Source organism: Scyliorhinus torazame, chromosome 12, assembly GCF_047496885.1.
Source record: "Scyliorhinus torazame isolate Kashiwa2021f chromosome 12, sScyTor2.1, whole genome shotgun sequence".
NCBI classification, from domain to species: Eukaryota; Metazoa; Chordata; class Chondrichthyes; order Carcharhiniformes; family Scyliorhinidae; genus Scyliorhinus; species Scyliorhinus torazame.
Window position 1 is genome coordinate 206,698,151 of NC_092718.1, and position 20,221 is coordinate 206,718,371.

The following is a 20,221-nucleotide window of genomic DNA, read 5'->3' on the forward strand; positions in this document are numbered from 1 at the left end:
AAAGTGGGAGATGGGAAACTGGAGGAACAGCATCTCATCTTCCGGTCTCAACATTGAACTCAACAACTTCAGATGGTTAGCTCTACCCCACCTCGACCCCTTTGTTTTTATTCCATTTCATTTTAACTGTCTTTTTCCTTTTATTTCTTTCTTGCCTTTCCTTATATATATATTCCCCCCCCCCTCTTACCTTTTCTCCCCTTCGCTTCTTCCCTCCTCCCCCACCCTACATCTGTCACAGCTTAGCCTCTGATTTTAGTTTCTCTGCTGTTTGGCCTTTCACACCTTTCATTCTCTCTGGGGACTGACTTTGCACTCTTTTCCCTTGGTTTCTGTGGACACTAGAACTCTTTTCCCTTGGTTTCTGTGGCCAATAGAACTCTTTTCCCTGGTTTCTGTGGCTATGGCGCATCTTTCATTCCCTCATCCCACAATATAAATATCTCCCACTTTCTGTGTCTTTTAGCTTCGACAAAGGATCATCTGGACTCGAAACGTGTGCTCTTTTCTTTCCCTACAGATGCTGCCTGTCCTGCTGAGATTTTCCAGCATTTTCTCTTTGGTTTCAGATTCCAGCATCCGCAGTAATTTGCTTTTATCCAAGTCCATGAAATCCTTGCGCTTGTAGTTGGAGGTGAAGATTTAGGGGGACGGGGGGGGGGAAACCAAATAGATACAAATCAGTAGACAGATGGACAAATGCACAGATAGATGGAAAGGCCAATTCATAGATAGACCAGTAAATAGATCGTTCGATTCAGATAAGAAAACCTGTACAAAGCATTAACTCCACAAAGAACTCACCGCTGCATATTGATGCAGATACTTATCATGAAAAAAACGAGTTTTGATATTATAGATATTGTGGAAATAGAGCCTTGAACTTACACCCAGTCTTATCTATAAATATGGAAATGAGACAATTGTACTGTTAATTCTTAACAAAATAATCACGAGAGCATAAAAGCACTGTGGACTGAATGCCTCATGAAAATGTAAAGAAATTCAATTTCAAACAAACCTAATCTCGATTTTGAGCTCTATCTGCATAATAATAGATTAATTTAATTAGCAATTCATAATACAAATCAGCCTTTGGAATCCTGTCCTTTGGAAAGGTTGGCTTGCTTGCTCTGAGTGTACAAGCCACGAGGGTGTTTGATTGCATTCTAATGGGAGAGCTGGCAAGGGGAGCTGTGTGAAAGGTGTAAACGCTGTCCCATTTCCATCCTTCTCTTGAATTGAGGATGGGTCCATTCAATTACACTTTGTCGCTCTGGACAATGGTGGAACCAGGGTGTTTGTGAGGTAACAGGGGTGTCACAGGTTAACCTTCTTCTGACTGAAACCTCTATTCCAAGTTTGCACAGTGCCGTTAGCCAGACTTTGGAGCATTTTCAGAGGTGAAAAGGACAGAAAGCAGCAGAACTGAAGCACAGGTGCAGTGAAGGGTCTCTTTTGAGGTATTGAGTTGAGGCACGCCATCTCTGTAACATAGAGGCATGGGAGTGATGGACCTGATTCAGACCATGTCAGGTCTCAGCATATGTAAGTTAGAGGTCGGCAGGGTTGCACAGTGGCTAGCACAGTTGCCTCACAGTGCCAGGGACCCGGGTTCGATTCCCGGCTTGGGTGACTGTGTGGAGTTTGCACGTTCTCCCCGTGTCTGCATGGCTTTTCTCCGGGTGCTCCGGTTTCCTCCCACAAGTCCCGAAAGGCATGCTTGTTAGGTGAATTGGACATTCTGAATTCTCCCTCTGTGTACCCGAACAGGCGCCGGAATGTGGCGACCAGGGGATTTTCACAGTAACTTCATTGCCGTGTTAATGTAAACCTATTTGTGACACTAATAAAGATTATTATTTAACGCTGTAGATCAGGTGTTAAGTAAAAGGTCTTTGCAGCACAGCCATTCCTTCCATCAATATGCAGGAATACGATAATATAATAAAAACAGGAAGTGACTGAAATACTCAGCAGGTTTGGCAGCATCTACAGAGAGAGAAACACAGTTAATGTTTCAGGTCAATGACCTTTCATCAGAGCTGGAAAAGTTGAAGATGTAACAAGTTTTAAGCAAGTATGGAAGCAGTAAAAGGAAAGAAAAGAACAAAATGGAAAGTTTGTGATAGGGTAATGTAATAACTCCCTGCGAGGCCCACAGGGACACCCTGATTGATCTCACTGTGGAATATAAGCTAACCCATTAGTGGGCGGAGGCCTACCCAGCTCGGGCTCATAAGAACCCAGTATAAAGGCCAGCCCAGACAGGGACCAGCATGTTGGCTGTCCCAAGGGACTACACTGTGTAAATAATTTGTTGCCATGGGCAGACTTTTTGTGACCTTTATTAAACCAGTGTTCACCTTATCATTCAACTTCCTGGGTCTTCATACTGACAACGAGGTAAAGTAAATTTTAACTCCATCTCAGCTGCTCCGGAAAATTGCCGTAGAGCAACAGGTGGAACTGACTTTTAAATATGCTGCTTTTCGGGAAATTGGAGGCCTTTGCCTGGAAGATTGGGTATGCTGAGCGGATGAGGCACTTTCTCTCGGCCAACGACATTGCTGGAGAGGACATTGCTTGAGAGGTAACCATCCTGACTGCCTGGGGTGCCCCAATCTCAGGCACTATGAAAGGCCTCACGCACCCAGCTGCTCCGGATTCAAAATTGTTTGATACATTGGTGGAGCTGATGTCCGACCATTCTGACCCGAAACCATCAGTAATCATAACAGCACACGTTCAACATGGCAGTTCAGACACCGGGAGAGTCACTTATGGATTTCTTGACTTGATTCCAACGGCTGGTTAAGCATTGCGAATTTGGGCCATCCCTTTCCGAGATGCTGAGGGATCGGCTGGTGTGCAGAATTGATAACATGGCCACACAGTAGAAGCTGGATTTAAAAAGAGCCATTGAGCTAGCACTGTCCTGCGAAATGCGGAAAAAGGGGTTCAGGAACGCCAAGACTACATGGACTACTGTGTCCGTAGGGTTGCTCGACCCATACCAGACTCCAGCAGTGTCCAGGAGAGAGCTCGAATGGCCAAGTCACCTTCAAAACGACAACCAAGGGTACAACACCGTGTCTGGGCTCAATGTTCAGGGGCCGCCACGGACCAGCAGGACACCTTGCCTGAGGACGTGGCGGAGTTCCAGCACATTGCCAGGCTCGTGGGCATAGAATACGTGGCAACCAAGGCTGCCAGAATTGGCAGAGAGCACGCTGCCCTGGACAGTCAATGAAGTAGCCTCAAGCCAGGGCCTTGCCTGTGGAGGAAAACATTACGCAACTGAACGGCATCATGGTCCCAAATATGGTGCCGATTCAAGTTAAACTGGGGATTGCTCATTCTCCAAACTGGATATGAGCCATGCATATCTTCTACCCACATGGGGCTGTTCGAATATACTCGCCTTCCCTTTAGGGTCGCTTCCGCCTGTGCAATTTTTCAGAGGGTGAGGGAAGGCATCCTCCAGGAGCTACCCAAAGTGGCTGTATATTTAAGCGATGTACTCATCACGGGGACCACTGAAAAAGAACACATGGACATTGGACTACACATTGGGATAGGTTATTATGATACTGGATCATTCAATGTAAGTCCACTTTCTTCACATGCCTGTAATGTGTATGGCGAGATCATTTTGATAAACATGTTTAATAAATTAAAGTTCTTGCTGTTATTACTGTTACAATCCCTGTAAAGACCGATAACTTTAAAAAAATTGAATTCCCAATGACCGCTTCGAAGGATCACAGAACAAGATAATGTTTTAAGACTTTTACTGTAACAAACAAAAAGCAACAGTGACTACACAATATTTAGTCGGCAACTAATACACTAAACTGCAGAAAAGATATCTCCCTTCCTGAAAAAATAGCAAACCCATGCCATATAAAATGTTACATCAATTAAAAGTTAATTCTTTGTAGAATTCTAGTCTTTACAGGAACCATCCAAAGTTACTCCCACCTTCCAACCTTCTCCTCATCTCACTGAGTGATAACTTTCAGTGTTGATTGAAAGTAATTTCCATCAATCTTTTGAGAATCTAGGAACTGGCTTCCAGCAGCATGGCCCACTCAAGCAATTTTTCTCTCAGTTAAACCAGACCAAATTTTTCAGTGTTCTTAGATCTCTGCAGATGCCTTCTCTTTAAACAGAAAACTAGCTTCCACTACTATTTTGCCTGCTGTTCTCAACAGCTTCTGTTTCCATCTCTCTCTCTTTCTCTGGGACTCTCTTTCTAAAGTCTCTGAGTAGGTGCTCTGCAAACAAAAAGACCAGCTGCTTCTGCCTTTGTGGAAGCTGACACTTGGGTTTCAATAGGATATGACCTGGGCTCCCAGTAGCAATGGCAGCCAGGTCACATTGCTGTATCGTTGGACAGAACCATGGAATCACCTTCCCCTCTCCATTGCTCCACTTTACCTTGAATTAAAAGAGACAGTTTAAAACATAATCACCATATAAAACCTTGCACTCGTAACATTAGCAATGAGTCCACTTTTGAAGGATGATATGCAGTTTTCACCCTACCTCAAGTAGGATATAGACGATTGTCGAAGAGAACTGAATGGCATCTCCTCAAAAAAGAAAATGAAAAGTTATAGAGATAGCAATAACATTAATTGATTATTTTCATGGCAGGTAGAGGAGATAACTTAATGTGCCTTGAAGTCGATTTCTAATCTTACATGGACTCTGAATAGAGTGGACTTGATGGGTTGAATGGCTTTTTCCTGCTTTGGAATTTCTTACATTCCTGCACATTAAATTGTTAGGCCAGCTGTTGTTGACTTTGTAAATCCACTCTCCAATTCATAAACAAATTGAAGGAATTAGGGTTATTGTGCTCGGAAATTATGGAAAAACTTGGTATAAATAGAAATGGAGCAACAGATATCTTTCGCAATTCAAGGTTTGTAGGCTAATTTGTGTTAATGAGTATATTTTACGGCTATTAGTTTGGATTCAAACACTGACCAAGCTATTATAATCACTAAGGATGGGTAATGAATACTGGCCTTGCCAGTGATGCCAGTGAAACCAGAAAACACCCATAAATGTGCACTGATAGGGCAGCAAGGTGGCGCAGTGGGTTAGCCCTGCTGCCTCACGGCGCCAAGGTCCCAGGTTCAATCCAGGCTCTGGGTCACTGTCCGTGTGGAGTTTGCACATTCTCCCCATGTCTGAGTGGGTTTCGCCCCCACAACCCAAAGATGTGCAGGATAGGTGGATTGAACATGCTAAATTGCCCCTTAATTGGAAAAAAATAAATTAGGTACACTAAATTTATAATAAATAAATAAATAAATGTGCACTGACCCATGGAAAGTAGAACACAATTTTACTCAAGTTTGGTTACTAGCCAATGGGAGTTCTGTCATTTCCAAATACAAATATACAAAATTATTATCTGTTCTAAGTTGTTTTGTCACTGCTGCCATTTAGATAGTTTTTCTCCACTCTGCCTTATCTGATATTTCAGCCAAGATAAGGAACTCAATGTCTGGATAATGTACGAATGCCTGGTGAGAGTGAGATCTGAGTCCAGGTGTCCTCCACCTACGGCTTGTTGCAGTGCTGTGCTCGCATTAATATTTATTGTATGGCAATGATTTCAGATTTAAATATTCATTGCAACACTGTTCTCCTTGAAACCTGAATTGTGGATCACTTATAATCCTTGGTTATATTTTTGGATTGTTGATGCAGGCACATCAGTCTGGTTTATGCCCAGAACCACCCGAAGATGCACCAGGCTAATGCCTGCCCAGGGAGCACTTTTTCAGACGGTATCACTAATGGTGCAGCCTGGTATAAATTGAAAGGTACGTGGGAGAGAAAAGCTACTTCTCGACACTTTTTGACAGATTTATTGCCCAAGGGACTCTTGACAAAGATGTTAAACTATGTTGATGGCAATGGCCTCTGCCGTTATCCTGGCTGGAAGGTTTTTGGACAGGGTGCAGTAGACAGTTTCTCATTCTTCCCGTCAAGGATGGGAATGTTAGTGCTGTGGGATGGAAACTTTCCCTTTTCAGTGTAGGAACTCGGGGTGAGGTATAACACAGCCAAATACAGAGTAATACTTCCTCTACCTTGCCCCACAATGTGCCTCTTCCCCAAACTCAGGAGGTCACCCTGAACTAAACTGGCATGGTACCCTTCCTACATCCCACTCCTTCCTGTCACCTCTCTGCGTGAGGCTGTTAGCTCTTGTTGCTCATTTTAGCCTTAGTTTATTTGCTCTAATTCTGTCACCTTTGCTCTTGAGTCGCCAGGTATCTTTCTGATACCACCACGTGGTTCAAGTCCGGGTAATGATTAATAATCCGACACACCGCTTAGTAAGAGTTAAATCAACGCTCATTTATTATATGCAGCAATTAATACTTATACAATAATTCTGCTTCTAAACTACTACCTACCACTAACAGGCCAATACTTAACTTTGGAAATGGCCCACCAGGTCAGGGAAACGAATGGGCTTTCGAATGGGTTCTGAGCCTGCGGGATTCAAAAGCTGGTACAGGTCGATAGTCAGGAGTGTCTATCTGGTAGCGATCTTTGGAGTAAAACTTACGGTTTCTTTCAGCAAGGGTCTCGAAGGGTGTGGAGCGGAGAAGAAGGGTCGAGTTGAACTTGGCCCCTATTCTTATAGTCCCCAGGGGCTTCCCGCCTCTCGGGGTGGACCTTGTACCTGGTTCCAAGTGATTGGACTTGGTCCCAATCACTTGGTTCGATATTCTCCAATACTGGAGCGATTCCTTGATCGAGGGGTGGTCGTTTACCTTTCTTTGTGTCAGCTCCTGCTGGCGCCGAAAGGTCTGGGTCGGCTTTGAGTTGCTAATTTGTAGCAATTGTTCCCGGGGATGGCTGCTTAGTATGCAGATGGCTGGGGTGTTGTGATGTTGATGGCTGCATGTATCGGTTTGGTCTGGCTTATCCAGAGGCGAATACACTGTTTTACCTGCAGCTGTCTGTTTGAGTCCTGTTGGCTGATTTTCCCATCAGCCTCTTCTGTTCGCCATTTTAAATCGGGGTTTGGCCATTCTAATCGGGAGTCAGCCATTTTACATGGCTACACTCTTGTGCAGTGGGCCCATGTCCACTAGACTGAGACCATTGAAACGCTTTTCGCATCGCTGCCTTGCAACCAGCAGACAGAGGAAACGTCCATCTCAGCACCCTGACCTAGCTCCCAGAGCTGAAAGGTCAGCATCTAATGCCTTTTATAATCTAGTTCCCTCTCAATTCAGTCGTTTAATTGACTCCGCTTGATAATTAATTACTTTTTTGGCGCTGAGATCCCAGTTTGCCGGGATATTTATTTTGCTTAATGCAAATTTGTTTCTTGAATCATTCAAAATAATTTCAAATTTTAAGGAGAAAAAGCTGTCATCGAAACGAGGTTTGACTCAGTCACTGCAAGGCAGAAGTCCTGGGATCTGGAAAAACAGCCCTTTGGAACGTGACATTCTCACAGAAAATCGAATTTGACTTGGTCAGTGTAAGTCAGCGACTCCAGCTATATAGAAATAAATGTTGTGCAGTCCACATCGACCAATTTCTGGTGGAAACTTTACAACTGACAGAGAGCGGATTCGCTCATTCTTGATCCAGTTTGGATTATAAGATTATTAAAGGGCAATTAGAAGTTGAAGGGCAATGTTTAAACCTTGTGCGACAGTGAAAAATGGGCAAGGGTGAATTGTTTTACATATCTCCCGATTCTTTGCTGCATTGACTCCCAGTGATATCGGGAAAGATGCAAAACAGGCTGCTAATTTGCGATTGCCCATTTCAAGCAATTGCCCAAAGTCAATACTTATCCCATTCTGTCGCCCAATCCATGCCCCTTTGCTTCTTAATCATTCGGCAGAAAGTTCTGCCACAGGACATGACAAAGAGACCAATGCAGTGAAAGCGGCTGATGCGTATCTGAGTTAGTGCTCAGTCTGAACGATTTACTCTGCTCCATTTTTGTGTTTCTGTCGGGGGAATGCAAGACTATAACTATGTGTGGGGTCAGTGTCTGGACGTTAGTCTGGAGGTTTCCTGTGGGATGTATCCAAACAGCAATGATCTAGAGCAATACTGGCGGGACAACAAGCAATCACTGCTGGAATACATGAAACTCGTCCACCTTAGTAACTGTTTGCATTCTGTACATCAACAGGAGTTAGATAGTGCACAGCGGAGTGCTACAGTTATTCTATGAGTGGTTCATTCTTTATCCATGCATGATGATGATGATATTTTCACCCTTTAGTGGTAATTCTGTGCTCCTGCAATCTCTCCAGGAAACTGCAATGCCAGGCAGCACGGGCCAGGAATTTGGGGCTACAATACTTTAATCTTTTGCAATGTAATTGTACTGAGTGCCAAGCTACTCCTATTATGTCACATGACATCCAGGTATGATCAGCCACCATTATGAACATCTCATTGGTGGGGATGACCTATAGGCCGGAATTATCCCACTGTTTGCTGAAAGCGGGATTCTCTGGTCCCGTCGCAAGGCACCCCCGCCCGTGGGTTTTCTGGCGGCATGGGGTGGCTTCAAAGCGAATTGCCATCGACAGCGACGGAAACAGAGAGTCCCACCACTGCGAATGGTGCGTCGCCTCTGTTGCTCTTTCGGCACCGGAGTAATGTCGCCAATTAATAATGATGCTCTTTTTAATGAGTGGAATACTATCCCACCAGCGTCACCAATAATGTTGCCAAATTAACTAGATATGGCAGTTATTAATGATAATATTGCTTTTCAGAGTCGCCAGGTATCAAATGATACCACCACAAGGCTTTACCAGATATCGATCAAAGACCAAGCAACCAGTTAGTCAGTTCAAGTTCAATGATAGTTTATTTACACACAAGGATTACTTTGACATGCAACATAAAACACTACAAGTTAAACTACACCTAACAACTACAATAACCTATACTTAACTTCAGGGCAACCGGCTCTTTGCAGATGAACAAGGCCTTTATTCGGATCTTGCGTGGCTGCGTAGAAGAAGTGGCTTCGTTTCTGCTGGGCTCATCCGTCTGGTAGCGATCGTTGGTCTTGAACTTGTCTTCTGGTCGTAATGCTACACTTGGTTTTAGGCGTAGGCCGGGGCCAAGAGAGACCGAACACATGGCTGTGTCTCTTTTTATCCTTCTGGGATTTCGCGCTCTTTGGGGCGGTACTTAGCTTTGGACCCAATAATTCGACAGGCTTCGATCACTGCCTTCGATTTTGGCCAATAAAGGGGCGGGTGCCTTGATGTCTGGGTGTGTCCTGAGCGGCCATTGACCTTGGCTGTTTGGGCTTTCTTAGTAAAGGGAGTGGTGCCGGTTAGTCTGCATCTGTATCGGTTACCTGAGTACAGTCCTTTTGTTCTGGGGAAATGGGCCATTAGAATGCAAACGGGCTGGGGGTTTCGATCGCGTCTACCTATCTGGGTTGTAAATACACACACAAGCTCTGAGTGTGTCTGAGTCCTGGGTTGGCCATAATTCCCATGGTCCTTTGCAGGTGGCCATCTGAGATGGCTACACCTCCCACCGCTGAGAAGCATGCGGCTGGGAAGCCAGAGAACCCCCCCCCCCCCATAGATTCCCGTTACCTTCTGCATGGCAATGTCTCAGCCAATCAGAGTCCATTTTCCGACCAATCAGCCAGAATATAAATTGTTGCGACCATTTTAAATTCGGCATTCTTGCATTTGTCCTGATGAGTGCAAGCCAAAAAGCTTCAGCAACATGTCTCTCTTCTCTAAAATTTTCAAGATCTGTATTGCCAAGCGAGAAGTTGATTAGTAGAGTTGTTATGGCACCAAACTTTACTTTATTTATTTCTAAGTATCTCTGAGAAACATTGAAATTATAGCACAGGTTGTAACCCCACCACCCGGAGCTTCTCAACTAGACCTTTCTCTTCAAACTTACCTGCAGCCATCCTGTAGCATTAAATCATAGAATGATACAACACAGAAGCAGGCCATCTGGCCCACTGTGCTGGTGCCCGTTCCTTTTCATTCTTTCTTTCCAAATAATCCAAGTCAATGAAACAACAAGTTGCATTTATGTAGCACCTTTAATGTAGTAAACCATCCCAAAGCACATCATAGGAGCGCTATCAAACAAAATGTGACAGTGAGCCACGTCAGGTGATTTCGATCAGATGATCAAAAGCTTGGTTAAAGAGGAAGGTTTTAAATAGTATCTTAAATGAGACTTCCGGTGACGGCGGGCGGGAGGCGGCCGCACAATGGAGGGCTCCCGTTCGGGAACGGCATTTTCGGGGCTTTAAGCCCGGTCCCAGGGTCCGCGGAGGCGGCAGAAGCAGGGAGAAGGCACAGAGGAGCCACAGTGAAGACACAGGACGAAAAAAAGAACAAAGGAAAATGTCGAGGGTGAGCAAGAAAACGGCCGGATAAAAAACAGCTGAAGGTCCGTCGGGGAGTGGCAAGGTCACCGCGGGGTCACCAAGGAAAATGGAGGCTGGAGCACCAGGGAAGGCCGCACTGCTTACGGCTGAAGAAATAACTAAGGTGATGGCTGCGGCATTTGAAAAGCAGTTGGCGCAGATTGCGAAATGCATGGAGACGGTGAGGAAGGAGATGAGGGAGGCTTTGAGTGTGCTGGTGGAGGAGGCGGTTTCCCCGGTGAGGACGGAGGTGGCGAGCGCAGTGGCGGAGGTGCGAGAGCAAGGGGAGGCGCTGAAGGAAGTGGAGGAGACGTTATTGCAGCACGGTGATCAACTCGCCTCGATGGGGAAAGAGATGCGGAAGGTGATGGATACTAACAAGGATCTGCGAGGAAAAATGGAAGACCTGGAAAACAGATCCAGGCGACAGAATTTGAGGATTGTGGGGCTGCCCGAAGGAGTTGAAGGACCGAAACCGACTGAGTATTTTGCCGCGATGCTGGCAAAACTATTGGGGGAGGATCCCTCCCGATATGAACTGGATCGGGCTCATCAGTCGTGGAGGCCTGTACCAAAGGCGAGTGAGCCGCCAAGGGCAGTGACTCTGTGCTTCCGTAGGTACAGTGTGAAGGAGAAGGTCCTGAGCTGGGCCAAGCAGAAGTGGGTGTGCAGTGGGCTGGAGCTGGTATACGTGGATACTCGGACTTTACGGTGGAGCTGGCAAGGAGGCGGGCTGCCTTCAACCGGGTGAAGAGGGCACTGTACATTAGCAAGGTGCGGTGCGGCATTGTATATCCAGCGAAGCTGAGGGTGATTTACAAGCTCAGGGACTTATATTTTGGAACAGCGGAAGCAGCGGAGGAGTTTGCGAAAGCAGAAGGACTGTGGCAGAACTGACAAATTGAGGAATGGCCATGTGCCGATGTAACCTCATGACTGTATTTTCTTCTTTTTTGTATCACTGCGCGCGGGTGTAGAGACTAAAGGAGCCAATGTGGTATATATTTGGACAAGGGAAGGGATGGGACTTGCACTCGAAATGAGGGTTCTTTGGGGTGTAGGTGGATATGCGGGGTTTGTGTGCTAAAAGGGGATCTTTGGGCTTTCCTAGGGCCGGGCAAGTGGGAAAGGGACCCGGGCGGGAGCCTCCACGCTGGCTGGTTTAAGCCGGCCAGTGAACGGGAGTGAGGTGGGGGGAGGGGCTGCGGCCATCAGAGCCTGACAGAACAGGGTCCGAGTGGTCTAGCCGGGGTGGAAAGTTGGGGGGAAGGAACCGAGGTTGGGAGGAGGAGTTTTACAAGAGGCAGTGGACGGGAGGAGTTGGAGACCTGGGGTGGGAAGGTGGGGGGGAGCTGTGTAAGATTAAGGGTGACTACGGGTAATCCCTGATTCCTTTTTATCATTTGTTTATGTAAACATGCGGGTTGAGGTTTGGGGGTTGGTGAGTAGATGGGATCGTTGTTATTATGGGGACTGACATATCTTGCTGATTATTGTTGATGGATGTAAATGTGGGAGAAAATGTGAAAAAGGAGGAGAATAAAAAAATAAAAAATAAAAAATAGTATCTTAAATGAGGAAGAGAGATAAGTTTCGGGTGGGAATTCCAAATATGACAGTCCAGGCAGCTGAAAGCATAGCCACCAATGATGGAGTGATCAAATTCTTGATGCTAATTAAATAAGTTCCAGGTTCCAATAAGTCTCCATCTTAAGAAAATCCTTTTTAAGTTCCCTCTTCATTCCTCATGATAATTCTACGTCTATATCCTTTTGTTCTTCCTTTACCAGCCAGCAAAGAAGGAATGCCCTTCACTTGGATTGACGAGTGTAGCTCCACTAGTTCGACACCACTTGATTGGCAGCCCATCCTCCATTGCTTTAAGCATTCACTCGCTACACGGCAGGTGCGCAATGGCTGGAATGTGTACCATCCACAGGCTGCACTTCAGCAACTCACTAAGGCTCCTTCAACACCATTTTACACACTCTCTACCATCTGGAAAGGGCCGCAGGTGCATAAGGGCTACGCACCATCCTGACTTAGTAAAGGTTGACCAGAGTGAGGGGCTGTAGTGATGAAAAAAAGCTCAAAAATTGTTCCCAACGGGTTAATAGTTATGGTGATGAGATCGTGACGTGCACCACGATGTACCAGTGCCACCAGCAGTCATTTGCTGGAGACTTTGTAGAAAGAGTGAATAATCTATATACGAGGCAGATGCGTCTGTTATATATAGTGTAAATCAAGTCGTTTTCAAGAAACCTGCCTGAGTCAGACCCAGTCACTCATGAGCAGAGGGAAACCTTTCTAATACTGATTAATCCACAAGTTACCCGAAGAGAGATCTGATTACTGATCAATGTGGCGATCAAAGCACAAAACTCCTAATTGTCCTTGAGAATGTGGTAATGAGCTGCCTTGACCTCCTGCAGTCCGTGTGGTAAAAAATAAAATGTGAATGCCCCAGGGGACCACAGGCTGCTTTTCCCTTTGAGAGCTGTCTCACGGTGAATGGCACAGATGTATCCAGAAGTGCTGTTCAGTAAGGAGTTCCAGAATTTTAACGCAGTGAATATGAAGGAATATGCTCAACATTAAACTCTGGTCATGATTGATTTTGGAGATCAATCTATCACCGTGACAGATTCTATACTGCAAACAATAGCCAGGAGAACAAACACAGATTGAGAGGAGGCCAGGGTGTATGGTAATGTCACTGGAACAGTAATCTAGAGGCCCAGGCTCTAGGGCACTGGTTCAAATACCACCATGGCAGTGGGTGGAGTTTGAATTCAAGGAATCGAATCCTGGGGGTAAAAGCTGGTCTCAGTAATGGTGATTCAGTAATCCTCGATTGTAGTAAAAAAAACATCTGCTTCACTAATGCCCATTGGGGAAGGAAATCCTTACCTGTGCCAAAATTGGGAGAGCTGTCTCACATACTAGTCAAGCAACAGCCTAACCGAGTGGCACGGTAGCACAGTGGTTAGTACTGTTGCTTCACAGCGCCTGGGTCCCAGGTTCGATTCCCGGCTTGGGTCACTGTCTGTGCGGAGTCTGCACTTTCTCCCCGTGTCTGCGTGGGTTTCCTCCGGGTGCTCCGGTTTCCTCCCACAAGCCCCGAAAGGCGTGATGTTAAGCGAATTGGACATTCTGAATTCTTCCTCCGTGTACCCGAACAGGCTTCGGAGTGTGGCGACTAAGGGATTTTCACAGTAACTTCATTGCACTGTTAATGTAAGCCTACTTGTGACACTAATAAAGATTATTATTATTAACAGCAGAAGCAACATGCAAAAGACAGAGCTCCGTGATCCCACAAACAACGGATCAGGTCCAAGCTCTGCAGTCCAGTCACGTCCAGTTGTGAATGGTGGTGGACAATTAAGCAACTAATTAATGTCTCATCTTCATTGGTTGGGGAGCCCAGCAGATCAGTGCAGCAGACGAGGCATTTGCAAACATCTTCAGCCAGGAGTGCCAAGTCGATGATCCATTTTGATCTCCTCTTGAAGTGACCAGCATTACAGATGTCAGTCTTCAGCTAATTTAATTCACTCTACGTGATATCAAGAAATAGCTGAACGCACTGGACACTGCAAAGACAAAGATCCTGACAACATTCCAGGAATAGTACTGGAGATATGTGTTCCATAACTATCTACACCCCTAGCCAACTACAACACTAGCATCTACCGAACAATGTGGCAAAATTTCCCAGTTATGTTCTGTCACAAAAAGCAGGACAAATCCAAGCCAGCCAATTATGCCTCCTTAAGCTAGTCTTGATCATGAGCAAAGTGATGGAAGATATCAGTGACAGCGCTATCAAGCAGCATTTAATCAGCAATAACCTGCCTACTGACGCTAAGTTTGGGTTCTATGAGGTCTGCTCAGCTCCTGACCTCTTTACAGACTTGGTCCAAATATGGACCTAAGAGCCGAACTCAAGAGATGAGGTGAAAGTGACTGCCCTTGACACCAAGGCAACATTTGACCGAGTCTACCATCAAGGAGTCCTCGCAAAACTTGAGTCAATGGGAATCAGGGACAAAATGTTCCACTGGTTGGAGCCATACTGAGCTCAAAGCAAGATGGTTGTGCTTGTTGGAGATCAATCATCTCAGTTTCGGGCATCACTGTAGGATTCCTCAGGGTAGTGTCCCAGGCCCTACCATCTTCAGTTGCTTCATCAATAACATTCCTCCATCCCATAAGTTCATAAGTGAGGATGTTCGTTGTTAATTGCACAATATTCAGCATCATTCGCAACTCCTCAGGTACTGACGCAGTCCATGCCCAATTGCAGCAAGACCTGGACAACATTCAGGCTTGGACTGATAAAGGGGAAATAGCATTCACACCACTCAAGTACAAGGCAATGACCATCTCCAACATGAGAGAATCTAATCATCTCCCTTTGACTTTCAATGGTATTACCGTTGCTGAATCCCCCACTATCAACAACCTGAGAGTCACCAGTGACCAGTAGCTGAACTGGTCAAGCCCTGGAGCTACAAGAGTAGGTCAGATGCTGGGAATTTTGCAGGAAATAACTCGCCTCCTGGCTCTCCGAAGCCTGTCTACCGACTAAAAAGAACTGTGATGAAATACTCTCCCCTTGCCTGGATGAGTGCAGCTCCAACAACGCTCAGGAAAGTTGACACCATCCAGGGCAAAGCAGCTCACTTGATTGGCATCCTATTCACCTCTTAAACACTCACTCCATCTACCACGTCATAGTGGCAGATGTTTGTACCATCAACACGATGCACTGCAGGGACTCGCCCTCAGCACCCTCCAAACACACAATCTCTACCATCTCTACCATCTAGAAGGACAAGGGCGGTAGAAGCATGGGGACACCTTCCTGGCCTTAGTCTCCTACACTCATTCTAATGAACCTCAGCACCCGAGGAACACCATCTTATAGGCACTCTACAACCTTCTGGGCTCAACAAAGAGGCCACCAATTTCAAATGACAACCTTTCATTTTAAAATTAACATCTCCTCAAGACACGTCCTTTGTTTCTTCATTTGTACCAGTACTCTTTTTGTCTTGCACTACCATCCTTTAGTTACTCCAGTCAACCATCACAGTGCTTGTCTTTGTTTTATCACCATCCGCCCCCTCCCACCTTCTCCCTCCCCAGTAGACAACTGTTACATCACAAAACACTCCTAGCTTTGATGTGGGGGGTCGCTGACTCAAACTCTGTTTCCCTCTTCACAGATGCTGCCAGACCTGCTGAGCATTTTCTGTTTTTATTAGCGATTCCCAGCATTATCCGTCCTTTGCTCATGCATTATTTTAGCAGAATATGTATTGTAAAGTGTCGCTATGCCAGACTGCGTCTAGTAAAATTGTTGCTGTGGCAGAATCGGTGCATCTAACTGTGATGGATTCTGTGCGATAAACTCAGCAGATTTTGTACAGTAAACTGTGTAAATTCTACACAGTAAGAGTGCAAACCCCTTTGGAATAAACTGTTACTGTGACAGATTATATACGTTCAATCATTATCGTGGCTTCATAGAGCAAGCTGCCTCTGTGGTAGATTCTCTGTAACAGATTCTGTGCCACGTATGGCAACTGCAGCTGATTCTATACAGTAAACTGTCACTACTGAAAATGAACAGTGCATTACCTACTACAGAAATCAAATAAGTTCTTTCTGATCAGATAATGTGACAACACAAGTTCAGCGGAGAGAATATCCGACAACAGCTGTTTGAACAAATCAGCGATATATCATTCCCTTTGCCAGAGTATAATATTCAAACGGATAATGTCTTGTGGAATCATGTTTAAAAACTTTTGTTTTGCTTTGGGGAGAGATTTATTTGGCTCAGTATCGCAATGTGATATTATTTTACTTTTAATTTAGAATGCCGAATTCTTTTTTCCAATTAAGGCGCAATTTAGCGTGGCCAATTCACCTACCCTGCACATCTTTGGGTTGTGGGTGTGAGACCCACGCAGACATGGGGAGAATGTACAAACTCAGTACTGTTGCTTCACAGCTCCAGGGTCCCAGGTTCGATTCCCGGCTTGGGACACTATCTGTGCGGGGTCTGCACGTTCTCCCCGTGTCTGCGTGGGTTTCCTCCAAGTGCTCCGGTTTCCTCCCACGGTCCAAAGATGTGCAGGTTAGGTGGATTGGCCATACTGAATTGGTGTCCAGAAAGGTCAGGTGGGGTTGCTGGGTTGTGGAGATGGGGTGGAGGTGTGGGCTTGGGTACGGTGCTCATTTGAAGGGCTGGTGCAGACTCGATGGGCCCAATGGCCTCCTCCTGCATTGTGGATTCTATTATTCTATGATTCCACACGGATAGTGACGCAAGCCCAGCTCGAACCCGGTCCTCGGCGCCGTGAGGCAGCAGTGCTAACCACTGCACCACCGTGCCGCCTCAATGTGATATGTGATGCAGTCTGACATGATTTGTGTCTTTAAACAAAGAACTATGTTAAAAAAGCTTTGCCAAAGTGTTTTTCATGAAGCTGTTGCTCTTTTCACATGTGTCTCTAAACTGTTACCCAACCAAGGCTACAAGTTGATTCCAGCGGGCCAGGCTCAGGAACACATTGAACTATCAGCAGGAATTACTGCTTTGGATGTTAACTAAAACTAAACTGGAATTGTAGTATATTCTTTCTGAAACAAGTATTACAAGACAGAACAGAATCTTAACAGGGAAGAAATTGGAACAGTTTTTTTGGTTCAATGGTACCAATAAGGATGGGACATGCATCATCTGATATTCACTCAGTGATCCTGATTTTCAACCATTTTTAATTCTGCTGGATGTGTGTACCGAGAGCAGCTGATATAAAGTCCTCACCTAATTAGCCTCCATTACATTTCTTTGCCATTTATCCAAAGTGTGTTGGGTTTAACCTGCGACTTACCAGTGCTCCTGATAAGCCGCTGTTCTCCATTGTAAGTGGCTGATCATTAGATCATCCTGACTATTCATGTCAGACGTAGGTCGGTGGTAGCACCCTCTCCGTTGAGTTGGAAGGTTGTGGGATTAAGCTTGACATTTCTGTGCGGTAATGAGAGACTGCTGCAAAGTTGCAGATGCCATCTTTCAAATGTGATGTTAAGCTGAGATTCCACCTGCCCACAGGGGAACATTAAGGATGGGATCCCTCTCTCCCCCACCAATGGCACGTTTTGCAGCAGCGGAGATGGCCTGTGATTGGCCAGTGGTGGCATTTTCCAGTCCCGTCGCTATCAATATGGTTTCCTGTTGTTCACACCCTGCGCTGCCAGGAACCCACGGTGAGGTGTTGCCGTCGGCGGGAATGACTGATAAATTCCACCCGAAAGTTCTCAGGGTACTATTGAAAGAGAACTAGACAGTTCACCCTGGCCTCTTGGGCAATATTTATTCCTCAGTCAACCTCACGATAAGAGATTATCTGTTTTTTTTATTTCATTGCTGTTTGTGGGACCACACTGCAGACCAGAAATTGACTGCCACTTTTCCTGGACCACGCTCCAAGCAATCCTTCGTTCGGCACGCAGAACTTGGGAGAGGTGTTGGTTATAGTGATAGTATCTCTAGTAATCCAGAGGGCTAGACAGATGCTTTGGGGACACGGGTTCAAATCCCACCAGAGCAGCTACTGGGATTTAATTTAATTTAGAAATTAAGTTAATTGGAAAAAAAATCTGCAATTGAAAGCCAGTCTCAGTAATGGAGACCATGAAACTATCATCGATTGTCAGAAAAAACCATCTGGTTCACGAAAATCCTTTACCTGATCTGGTCGACACATGACTCCAGACCCCTTCAATATGGCTGATTCTTAACTATTCCCAAGGGATGAGCAACAAATGTTAGCCTTTCCAGCGATGCCCACATCCCATATCTAAAAATGAACGGTGCGGAAGTCATGATAGTCGCTATACAAATGAAAATTATTTTTTCTTTCCCATTGTAGAAATACCACTTGTAACGAAATCAAACTATTTGAATTTTCGAGTGAAATATAGGATTGTTGCATAATAGTATAACCCAAACATTTACAGATGTTAAATAGCAGCACTTCTTGTCAGTTTGATTATGTCATTTATACCTACTCCCTTAACAATCATCTAACCATACATGAATTAGTCACATCCAGGTAGAATTGGATTTCAATCACAATCTCCAAGATCGAGTTTGTATCATAGAAGTAGCGGCCACACATTGTCGGATGTAAAACAGTATCAGTAAATATATATTTTTCCTATTCAATCTCAAAATACAATAATACCTAAAATAGTCCTACACTGGCTGTGTCAAACTCAATCACTCTCCTTTGGGTTGTGGCAGATGTATATTTAGACATTCCTTGAAATGAATTAATTTCTCTTGAAGTTCGCTAGAATCCTCCAGCTGTGTCAGTGACATAAAGTCCCAGAGCACTGCAGTCATCGTCCACAAAAGCCAATGGAGATGGTTGAGTGTTAGACAATTCACTCTCAGCCATTTCTGCTGCAGGCCAACATTGCCTTTCAATGGAGCTTGTTTGCCTGTCACAATCTGCACCGAATTTGGGAAACACACTCCCATTTCCCTCAGGGACACTGTAAATTTGATTTTACAGAAGGCGCTGAATGGCGCGCAGAAAGTTCAGAAGTAAGATAGTCCTGGCTGCTGAAATGTCACTCTCCCCACAGCTAAAGGAGGGATGTCCCTGTATTTATATGTATATATATATATATAAATACAGCACGGTAGCACAGTGGTTAAGCACAGTTGCTTCACAGCTCCAGGGTCAGAGGTTCGATTCCCGACTTGGGTCACTGCCTGTGTGGAGCCTGCATGTTCTTCCTGTGTGTGCGTGGGTTTCCTCCGGGTGCTCCGGTTTCCTCCCACAGTCCAAAGATGTGCAGGTTAGGTGGATTGGCCATGCTAAATTGCCCTTAGTGTCCAAAAAGGTTAGGTGGGGTTACTGGGTTACGGGGATAGGATGGTGGTGTGAGCTTAAGTAGGGTGCTCTTTCCAAGGGCCGATGCAAACTCAATGGGCTGAATGGCCTCCTTCTGCACTGTAAATTCTATGATATTAACCCCAATCTTTCTTATTGATAGTCTGCTCATCAAACCAGATTTCTCTCCTCCTCACCTGACGAGGGTTATGTTTTTGTGGGTATTGCTGCCTTTGTCCAAGTTGCTATTCTGTGGGCTATTTGACAATGGGGGGCATTATCACTGAACCCAGTCTTTTTCCTTACACACCATAAAGACGGGTACACTTTCAAGCAGGAACAGGAGCAGGTGCACAGAAGTATAGGAACAGGAGTAGGCCATTCAGCCCCTGAAACCTGTTCTGTCTTTGATTACAAACCCGGCTGCAACTTAATTCCAGATATCCACCTTTAACCAATATCCCTTAACTATCAAAATCCTATCGATTGGCCAAGAACATCTTGGCACAGGGCAGCTGACTGCTGCTTGGGCTTGAGTAATTGCTGGCTCCATTCCCCATTGGATCGTGCACTTTCCAACTGTGTCAACAGCAAGATCTAGGCCATAGTTTTAAGTTAAATCTGTCCCTACTATGGAAAATATTTTCCCCACTCCATTTTGGCCTCACCACAGCCGTGCTGTCCTCTACAACTGATCAATGGATCAATGCTGTAGCGCGTAAACGTCTTTATTAAAAGAAGACATGCATTTATGTAGTGCCTTTCACAGGACGTTCCAAAGTCCATTCCCACCAATGAAACACTTTTGAACTGTAGTCACTGCTGTGATGTAAGAAAGGCTGCAGTCAGTTTGCAC

General features: G+C 45.3%; 1 protein-coding gene across 1 annotated transcript in view; it reads left to right on the forward strand.

The window, feature by feature from the left end:
• The first annotated feature begins 5,763 nt into the window (after window positions 1–5,763).
• LOC140386912 (carboxypeptidase M-like) overlaps window positions 5,764–20,221 on the forward strand; it is a 133,791-nt gene continuing 119,333 nt past the window's right edge. The window contains exon 1 of the mRNA XM_072469781.1: window positions 5,764–5,846. The gene's annotated coding sequence lies outside the window, so the exon portion shown is untranslated. The remainder of the gene's footprint in view (window positions 5,847–20,221) is intronic.